An 11,310-nucleotide genomic window follows, 5' to 3' on the forward strand; every position below is an offset into this window, starting at 1 on the left:
AAAAGGGTCGCGGTGCGGCCTTGACGAGGTCGGAGGTGAGGAGGGCGGGGCATGTGTGGGCAAGGGCGAAAGCGTGAGAAGCAGAGGTGGGGGGGCCGTTTCCGCCTCCGCCTCCGCTGACTTCTTCGGCAAGAAAAAAAAAAGAACGCAAGAAAAATAAAGAAGAGAGAGAAAGGTATAAGAGTATTTTGGTTAGTTTGTTGAAAATTCGGACTGAATCTGCAAAATCGAAAAACACGGCCCAATTTTACAAAAGCTCAAAACTTGTGAATTTTTTATGCAAATTGGCCTTCAATCAATCGGCGTGTGTAAATTATATCTCACATTTTTAACAGGTGTGAGTGAACTACTAGTCATATCGAATAACTAGTAAAATCATTCCATTCATTGGATGAGTGGAATATAGGATACACACTCCAGTTGGGGTGTATATATTTAGCATAAAAGGTTCAGTTAGCCTTCATTAATGTATTAAAAATCAATCCATTAGCTACTCAAAAATGGAAAACTCTAGTTGTACACTTCCAAAAGGATGTAGCATATACACTCCATCCATCCAAAAGCAAAGTATACTTTACTAATATGGATGTAACTAATTGAGTAGACTCCACTTCACTAATATTGATGTGACTAATTGAGTAGACTCCACCTTTGGATGGGTGGGGTATATACATTCGACATTTTTTGGGAGTGTACAACTAGTATTGCTCCTTAAAAATATTATTGAATCAAGACCCATTAAATGTACGGCAGTAATATAATATCATGAATATGTAATTATTTTTTAACCTTATTATAAAATATAGAATTCTAATATTATACATAGTTATTAAATACTAATTTTTAGACTAAGTTAAACAAAGATAAGTTGTCAAGTTTCACTTTTTTAAACCTAATATGTGCCTATGGAAAATAAAATTAGCGAAATTGATTTTAAGCTATTATATTTTCATATGACTTAATTAGATCAAAAAACATTTGGTCGATTTAATTAAAACCGGAGTTGAGTCACCATTTAGATGATTGAACTATTGATTTGAATGGTTCAAAATAATTTTTTGACTAAGGTTGAACCGAACCGATTTATAAACAGGGGCACAATCAGACCGGTCGAACCACTGATTTGACCTGATTTTTAAATTATTATTCTACACGAGATATTAATACATTAGCAATTTTATAGATTTTTGGAGTATGAACATGAATTAGCTAAAGATCTATCAAAGAAATATCAATTATACATCTAAAAGTATGCAGTTAAATGTATATAGTTAGATCTTACACAAATTTATTCTAATATTTTGATAAGACTAGTATAAAAATATTAATCCTTGGACGAAAAGAATGTATGATTTGCACTCATTTTTTAGGGGTTCAGATAAAATTGGTCTTTATATTTCGTTTGATAATACATCAGTAAACCAAAGCAGCAATCATTTAGGACCATTTTGTTTGACACGATTATAAATGCATTATAGTTAAAGATGCTTGAAAATACAATCGTTATAACTATAATAAAATATTATTTGGTTCTAGTACAAATATAAATATTTTGTTTAAAAGTGTGCTGCACAAAATTATACCTACAGACTTGCGAGCTTTTATTAGAGGGCAAAATTGTCCCCAAAGATAAAATGACTATTGTAATACCTAGAATTAGATTTGATTTTTTTTATTTATATAAGAAAAACCTATGTTAATCTCAACATAATTTGTGCACAAAAAAAAAAAAAAAATTAAATACTTTAATGTTGATCATGAATCTCAAATAATTTTATTTTTAAAATTTAAGATTGAATTGCTATTATTTTTTTTAAAATGAAAGACATGCAAATTTGCCTCTTCGATATTTGACACTTAAGTTTTTCATCAGCGCAAAGCTGACACATGCATACTCTTGGACCATTCCTCTCTATCCTTTTGTCACGTCCCGAGTTACAATGAAAATCCAGACACACCAAAAGATCCACCGTATACACTGAAAATCACGTGTACTCAAGTGTGAAGAAGTTGTAAGAGCAGTCTTAGAGGCCAAACCTAGCAGATATCAGAGTTGGAACAAAAGTGCTAACATATATATATAGAGCCATATTGTACATACATCACACCTCAAAATACAACCACATCTCTGAGATAAATGAACATAAAATACAACTCAACTCGCCTAGTCAGACCAATATGTACAATACGGTATCTCCCAAAAAGCTAGCCTCTATCAAGTCCTCCACTAGCACTGCCGACATTGAAAGGAGATGCCAACTAACCCACGATCGATCACCTTACCTCGATTAGAAGCAGCAACCAGCACATAGGGCTCTGAAAAAGAAAATCATAAGAGAGTGTGAGAACTACTGTAAAAATAGTTCTCAGTGGGTACCGTCACCGATGAATGACCTACCTACGAGGTCTACTAGAGGCATAAAAGAAAACGATAATCACATGTATAACAGGGTGTATATATATATATATATATATATATATATATATATATATATAGAGAGAGAGAGAGAGAGAGAGAGAGAGAGAGAGAGAGTTGAGCTGGAATACTATCGGTAGCAAACGGGCTCCGTTGCCACCCATTTGTTTTCGATGATGGAGCCTCCAAATCAACGATCGGTACCGTTGAAAATGACCTACACCACTTGAAGTATCTAGAAATCAAATTTCATGCTCTTCCGATATTGTTCTCTTGTTCATCAAGTGGGCATAAAAATGAACGGCTGAAAATGAATATCCTCTAAAAAGTGATGATAGAATATTTTGTAATCAAGATTGAGAGTATAGATCCCGTTCTAAATAGTTTAAAGAATTTTCTAACCAAAATTCATTTGATTTGGATAGCTTTACACCGTTAAACGAGAAAACGTCTTATATCGACCATTAAAATTACAAATTTTGATACCTTTTGATTATTAGGTCAATGATGCCGAAAAGATTTGAAATTTGATTTCTAGATACTTCAAGTGATATAGATCATGTTCAACGGTGTCGATCGTCGATTTGAAGGTTCCATCATTGAAAATAAATGGGTGGCAACGGAGCCTCTTTGCTACCGATAGCATTCCAGCTCAACTCTAAACCCTAAACCTTATATATATATATAGTGTAGAGCTCCTATGCTATCGGAAGCATAAAGTAATTGGTGCTTCCGATTTTTTAGCCATTGGATCGAAGATTCTACAGTTGGGATAATAGCGGTCCCCTTAGGTTTGAGTGGTCTCCCTAGGGTTGAGTGGTCCCTATTGGTTAATAATATTAATTCAATGGTTAGAAATGATCAATGGGGTTGATCTAAGGGCTAAAAAATCGACAGCACCAACCACTTTATGCTTCCGATAGCATAGTAGCTCTACTATATATATATATATATATATATATATATATATATAAGCTGGAATGAAACTCTACAGTTACTATGCCTCTATACTATAAATGCTCGAGATAGAACTGCTGAATGTATATATTTATGTATCAACTAATTATCGGGTGCTCACAATCATAACCCAATCTTATTGACCAACTCGAGGGTCCGATCAAGCCTATCCTCATCTGTTACCATCGCACCACACTTTTGTAGGTGGCTCGTTAAAATATAGGTTGCCCACTAGGGCTTTTGCAACATCAATGGTAAAGCCAGACTCCGGTGTAGAGTACTAGACCTTGACAAATAAATAAGGTTACAATTAGGGATGTAAAACGGGCAGGGTGGCACGTGGGCCGCCTAGCCCAGCACAGCCTCGGGCCGGCCTAACGACAGAATTTTGTTTATTATCCGGTAGGTGCAACCTAACCGAAATTGGTAAACTCCTATATCATCTACTCTTTAATTGGTTCTAATTTCTTAGTAAACATGACATTGGACTCCTAAATGTTGGCATAGAACATGACATTCTTCTAGTATGCATGCTAATAGTACGACTCTCATTATATGCTTTATGATAGCTTATATTGAGCATGCTTGTGTGTTGCTTGTTTTCTACTTCCTATATCATGTTAATTGAATCAAGATAAATGAACTTCGCTATTAGTCATGGACATCTATTGCTCGCTATTTGATCACATATCCTATGAACAAGATATGCTGAGGCATAATGTTGGAGTTGAGAGAACAAATGTTGACGACCTTGGATTTGAGTACTTTGTGATATATGGCCATTGAGCATGATGTTTGAGACTAAAGCTTACAGAAGCCAAACTATGCTCAATTAGCACATGCTTGTGAGGGTCACTTCCTCCTACAAGTCGAGTCCCTCCGGAGGTGTAGCCAATGCAAGTAAGTTAGTCTTTACTTTTTGAGTGCCTATTGGGCTACGAATGTAACGGACAATTCCGTATGTGGTGAGCACGATTCATGAAGTACGGCGCAAGTTAGGACTATACCATGAGTCAATTGAGTCAAGTGTTAGAAAAAGATATTACATCATAACTTAGATGCATAATAGAAAAGTTGGAACTTACTCCTTTTATTTCATATATCATATAGTAGTATTATATCATCATCATGATTTCTTTATCACAATTATATATTATCTGCTTTTATTGCTTATGTCTCAGTTGACTTAATTAGTAGTGTCTTGTGCCCCTCTCGATGGCCGTACCCACAGAATTATATTTGAAATTTCTTACACCCTTTAGTTATTACCTTTTCTTATAGTCTTTTTCCAAGAGGAAGCATATATAGGATCATGAAAAGGAGTCGCGTGATAGCTAGAATCTTTCTACCCTCATTAGATCGAGTAGATGTTTTCCCTTTTGTATTTTGGAGAACTATATCAGGATGATTAATTTAGCAAGTTCATGAATAAAACTTGCTAGATGATGTAATAGAGATGTATCCATTTTGGATAATGATGTATGGATGCATGTTTTAAATTTAGTCAACTATGGTTTACACTTTAATTTTGATGCCCATCAACTTCTATTTTATCTACTATATTGTATAATAGAATTAAGATTGGTTCATTGTTGACGCTACATGTATGCGAGGACGACTTTGTACATATTGTGAGTCTTTGCATGCACCCGGGGTAAGCTTTTGCTGTGTCCCGAGGCCCGACACAACAAATCACATTTAGCCCTTATGGTTTAGCCATCGCCAGCGCCAGCGCTGGGGGAAGGGAGCGAGGATACAATGTTTTTTTTTTTTTTTTTTTTATTGGCAGCGCAGTGGGAAGGGGAACGGTAGGGTGTTAGATATGAGAAAGTGTTAAAAAAAACTATTTTAATAATATTTCATATTATGCAAGGACGACTTTGAACATATTGTGAGTTTCTACACGTGCCTGGGATAGGCTCCTGCTGTGTCCCGAGGCGCGACACAACCAATCACATTTAACCCCTATAGTTTACCCATCGTCATCGCTGGGGAAGGGGGTCTATAATGATTTGTTTTTCTTTTCTTTTCCCGGGGGAAGGGACGATGATAGAGTGTTAGGGGTAGGACAAATAAAATATTAAAAATAACATCTTGATTTTATATGAGAAAATATTAAAAAAATATTATTTTAATAATATTTCATAACTTTAAAATATTTCACAACACTTTTAGATAAATACTAGTCAAATGGCATTCAACTGTAGACAACACTTTTTTCAGAAAAGCATTATCTCTTTCAGTTTTTTAGAAAAGCATTACCAAATATTTTTTTCACTTGTTTGTTGAATATTGTTTTCCATTGTCCTATTTNTATTCAACAAACAAGTGAAAAAAATATTTCACAACACTTTTAGATAAATACTAGTCAAATGGCATTCAACTGTAGACAACACTTATATGACAAAATTACCAAATATTCTGCAGCTTTTTTAAATAGCATAGTATAATATTATACAACTTTTTCAGAAAAGCATTATCTCTTTCAGTTTTTTAGAAAAGCATTACCAAATATTTTTTTCACTTGTTTGTTGAATATTGTTTTCCATTGTCCTATTTTTCTTTCTCTTTATTTGTTCTCTGTATTATTTATTTCGATTGTTGTGATGGTGTTTTCTTACTATTCCTGTTTAAAATTATTTGACTATAAGTTTTGCAACTTATATATTCTAATTAATTTTGTAAGTTGCTGCTTTACTTGATTTTTGTATTACAGCAATCGCATATTTTTGGGACAGCTGTAATGTACCAACTTCTTGATATAAAGGTAAGTGTAAATAAAAATAGTATGAGATACTATTTTTATTGAACTTAAAAAAGTAAAATATAAGTCGGAAATGACTTGTGCTTAAATTGGAGTGGAAACAGGAGATTTAGAATTTTCTGTAAGAAATGGGACTGATCTTTTAGCAGAAAATTCACAGTGTCAGAAAATTATGAAAAGTTGAGAATATGTCGGAATTATTTTTATGAGACTAGATTTAACGTTCGACACCTGAAAAGTGGAAGATAAAATCTAACTGCTATCTGCTAGAGATTCTAGTCGGTAGAGTTTTCGGTGACCAAAAATGGTTCAAACTAAAAAGTTAAGATATCTTTCTTCTTGTTAGTTTAAACTGGGCCTGACTGTCAAATTTGAGCACAAACGGACATTCGGAAGGACTCCGGCGAAGAACTTCAGTTTCTGAAATGCTAAATTGAAAATTTTAATATTGTTGGGGGGCCTATGTGTGTAACAAATGGCTTTCTCCCTTTGTCCTGGTTCGAACCAAGAGAGAGAGAGGAGAAGCAAGTCTTCTCTCTTTCTCTTTTTCTCTCTAGCTTTCACCTTTCTCTCCCTCTCTTGTAATCTCTCCACCAAAGAGAATTAGTTGGAGGAGAAATGGAGGTTTTGGAAGATTCAAGTGGAGAAGAAGCTTGAAGAAGCTCTCTAATGGTGGATTTAGCTTGGAAGGCTATGTAGTCAAGGTGAGATTTCATGATTTAAGCTAGATTTTGGATTAAATCTCTTGTAAATAAGATATTTAGGACCTCTAGATGATTCTAAACTAGATGGCTTAAGAATGAATCATGAAATTTAGTGTTCTTGAGGATTCATGAAACCTAGGGTTGAAATTGGGGATTTTGTCCCTATGAGGTTTTGAATTAAATTGAACCTCTAAATCTCTAATTAAAGGCTAGGAGAGCACGCCCAACAACTTTAATTGGGATGCGTAGCGGCCTCGGCGATCAATCGAAGGAAACGAATCGATTCATGAAGATTTGAGTTCGTTAGTCTTAAAGCGCGGCGAATCATCATTGGGAGCCCAATTGCAAGTGTCTACAAGCAATTGAGAGCGCTTCAAGGTGGGTTGTGCTTCACCGAAGTGATTAGATCACTCCCAAGTCAAAGTGAAGTATAAATATTGTTGATGCATGTAAAGTTGGTAGGTTGTACATGATAATATGAATGTATAAATCATATTATGCTTGATATTGTTACCTATCATGAGATGTTATATGAATGCATGAAGTAGAAGCTAATCGAGAACGCATGAGATAGATGCTAGTAGTGAACACACGAGATGTATGCTAAATGAATGCATGAGTTAAATACTAAATGAACGCATAGAGTATATGCTAAGTGAATATATGAACTAGATGCTAAGTGAATGCATAGGTTAGATTCTAATTATAAATGCATAAGATGTATGCTAAATGAATGCATGAGTTAAATGCTAAATGAATACATAAGGTAGATGCTAATTGTAAATGCATAAGATATATGCTAAGTGAATGTATAAGGCTATAAGCTAGATGCTAAAGAATGCATGTGAGAGATGCTAAAGAATACGTGGGATATATGCTAATAAAGAATGTATGAGTTATGTGCCAAATATATATTGATTACTATTGTGATAAGAACATAGGCATGTGTAGAAAATGTTAGAAAACATATGCAAGTTGACATAACGTGAGAATATGCTAGGTTCATACGAATGTGAGATTGGGTCGATAACTCTAGGTTGTTAGAAAATTCGACAAGTGTGGCATGTCAAGTATGATTCCTAGGTATGGACAACTAGAAAAATAAGAACATGAGTGGCAATGAAACCTAGTGTCAATGAACATATGTGATTCGTGAGTGGCATTAAACCTAGAGTCAAGTAAACCTAGGTTATGAGTATAGTGGCATTGAACTTAGAGTCAAATGAACCTAGATAGTAAATAATATTAGACCTAGTGCTAATGAACCTAGACTATGAGTATAGTGGTATTGGACCTAATGTTATTAAACTTAAGTTGAGTAATGACTTGGACCTAGATAGGTCGACATTATAGGGTGAGACCAACCCCAGAGATATGAATGTGGATTTCAGAATCCCTAGTAATGAAAGTTGCTAGTGCAGCGGCTGCTAGTGCAGTGGATGAGACTTGCGACCGAATGCAAGTGAATCATAACTGTGGGTATGTGTGGTTCTCCTCGCCCGGCAGTGATTCAACGGGTATGTGTGGTTCTACTCGCCCGGTAAGGGAGTTGGCATAAATAGAATCATAACTACTGGTATGTGTGGTTCTCCTCGCCCGGCAGTGATTCAATGGGTATGTGTGGTTCTCCTCGCCCGATATGCCATAAGCTTGAGCTCGAGCGACTTGTGGTCCGGGGTTCGATGGTTTCCTCATCCCTTGGTGGACCTATAGTCGAGAGGATTTAAGGCTGAGCTGCATGTGAGACGTCCTTCACCTTGAGCCTTACATAGCGCGGTACTCCGCAGTTGATTGACTCAAAACCGAGTCGAGTGGCATAGTTGGCTAAGATAAAAGTAACCTTAGGAAAGAATGACAAAGAATAAAGAACGGTTAATGCTAAAGAATAGTAAATAATAAAAAATGGCTAAGAGTAAAGAACGGCTAATACTAAAGAATTGCAAGTAGTAAAGATTGCTTAGTAATAAAGAGTTGCGAGTAATAATAAAGAATGACAAATAATAGAGAGTAGAATCAAGTGAATTACTTGCATAAGTTGCATGATTTGCATAGTTGCATGTTGTGAGGCATGAACATGAATTATATGATGTTACATATATATATTTGTTGGATTAACATGTTTGCAGTGCCTCTTTTGGACCTGATGGGTCGAGCTCTTTCCTTGGATAGCTGTACCCACTGAAAACTATATTTATATAGTTCTCACCCCACGTAGTTTTGGAGGTTTCAGATTCACACGCGAGCGGCGCGGCGGCGCGAGAAAAGGGTGTAGCTCCGTTGTTAGCTCCCTACCATTGAGACCAGATAGCAGTACCCCAAGTCAGCTTAGCCTAGGGGTATAGGAATGAAAAGAACAATGTTGTAATAATTATGTTAAATTTGATTGTATTTGAAAGTAAGAATCAAGAATGCAATGTAATATGTGATGTAAGTGTTAAATTGGGTTGAATGATTGTAATAGTATAGTGTTTATATTTTTGATACCTTTCTTATACAATTTTTGTTTGTATACTGTTCCTGGTCTAAAACTCGCGCATTGTATGGATTGTGACGCCTTAGACGTACAGGGGAGACTCTGTCCGCGGTACAGGAAAAACCCTATTTGTTCGGCGGTTTGTTGGCGTGCCCGAACCTACCAAATTGGTGGGCTCGGGGCGTGATAATAGCTGGTTAGTAACACTTTTAAACCAACTTTTCCTATTAATCCTATTTCATTCTTTCTTTAATTATTTACTGACTATTGCCTTTTCTTTCAGCCAACTCTTGCACTCTTTTCTTGACTTCTATAACTCTCAAATTTATTGTATTTATGGTCACTCCTGCTACTGTTGTATTAACTGCTTATACTTTTATTTGTTTGTTACTCAAAATTTTTTAATTCTTCTTATTTATTTACTATTTCATCTTTCTTTAGCTTTTTTTGTAATTAAATTCTCAAATATTTCTTCAGTTTAATTATGCAACAAATTTATTCTCTTATAGTTTTATTTTTCTTACTCTTTTTTTTTCTCTATATTGCAAGTATGATATATTATTTACATTGTAACGAAGATAATCAAATATTATAAATTAAATATCAAATATTACCTGCCCGCCGCATCGCGCGGGTCACTGCACTAGTATATATTAAAAAAAAGGTTCATTGCATATAGTTTTTAGTCACCATATCTAATAGCAAATATATCCCTACAAAATTTAACTTTTCCTATTTATCTATGCAAAATCCTAATATTTTCAAATATCTCTTTTTCTGTTAGAATATGTTAGATTAGTAAAAGAGATAAATTGACCATTTTACCCATCTTTATTATGTGTTATGGCAGAAAGAAAGAAGATAGTTGGAGATTTTCAAAAGGACATTTCTACATAATTGATAATTCTAATTATATTTGGGACTTTTAGAAGAAAATATTTGTGATGGCAAAAATGTTATTTCTTTATCCTCTATTAAAAATAAACCGTGCCCTAACACTTATAAATCAGAATGGTAAATATGAATATTAGTGGACTTTTATAGAGATAAATATAAAAAGTTAAACTTTGTAAGGATATATTTGTTATTCGATATATATTTATAGAAACCGTATGAAATTAACCCATATAAAAAAGGTATAATTTTTTGAATGTCGTAATGTCTCACTGAAATTTTATCAATGCTAATTCAAAGATCAATTTTACCAATTTTCTTGTAAACATCAGAAATATTCTCAAATACCCCAATATATAAAAGTTCATGCAAATTGAATAGATTGTTTCTAAAATTTCATTTTTTACCTCACCATACGCTAAAAACAAAGTTAAATTATCGTCACAAAACCTATTTTCATAGGTATAACGAATTTTTTAAAGAAAATATTAATTATACTTAGGAATTTGAAAATCATAATATACGCTCCGAACGAAAAAAAAAAAAATATATAACCTTAATAAAAAAAATTAAAAAAATAACATGCATTAATATTTTGCCTTACATAGAATAGTTGAGAACAAATCATCGAACTAGGCTAGAATACCGTCGGTAGCACAAAATGTCTCCATGCTACCAAGTTGTTTGGCATTTGAGTTGGCGATTGGCTCTATTAAATATGATCTACACTACTAAAAGTATTTAAAAATCAATTTTCATAAATTTTCAATATCATTTACCATTAAAACGAAGTTTTAAATAAACGATTGAAAATAAAAAGGTTATAAAAGATAATGATAAAAGAATTAAATTTCAGATTAGAAATAATGATTTTACTCTAAATAGTGAAAAGAATTTTCATAAAGTTTTTGCTAAATTTGATTTTTTCTACACTATCAAACTTACAAATCCTTCACAACAGCTATTCAAATTATTAATTTTGAAATCTCTTGATCACTGGTCGTGTCAAAAATATAAAATTTAATTTTTAAATACTTTCAATAGTGTAAATCATCATTTCATTAGAGCCTCTTTGATCGGAGAAAAATAGGAAATAAAGGAG

General features: G+C 33.9%; 1 long non-coding RNA gene across 1 annotated transcript; it reads left to right on the forward strand.

Moving 5' to 3' along the window:
• LOC109725376 lies at window positions 6,625–9,612 on the forward strand. The gene is made up of 3 exons (XR_002220239.1): window positions 6,625–6,841; window positions 9,072–9,510; window positions 9,598–9,612. It is a non-coding gene; the product is annotated as an uncharacterized LOC109725376 (long non-coding RNA).

This window comes from Ananas comosus, linkage group 20 (assembly GCF_001540865.1).
Source record: "Ananas comosus cultivar F153 linkage group 20, ASM154086v1, whole genome shotgun sequence".
NCBI classification, from domain to species: domain Eukaryota; kingdom Viridiplantae; phylum Streptophyta; class Magnoliopsida; order Poales; family Bromeliaceae; genus Ananas; species Ananas comosus.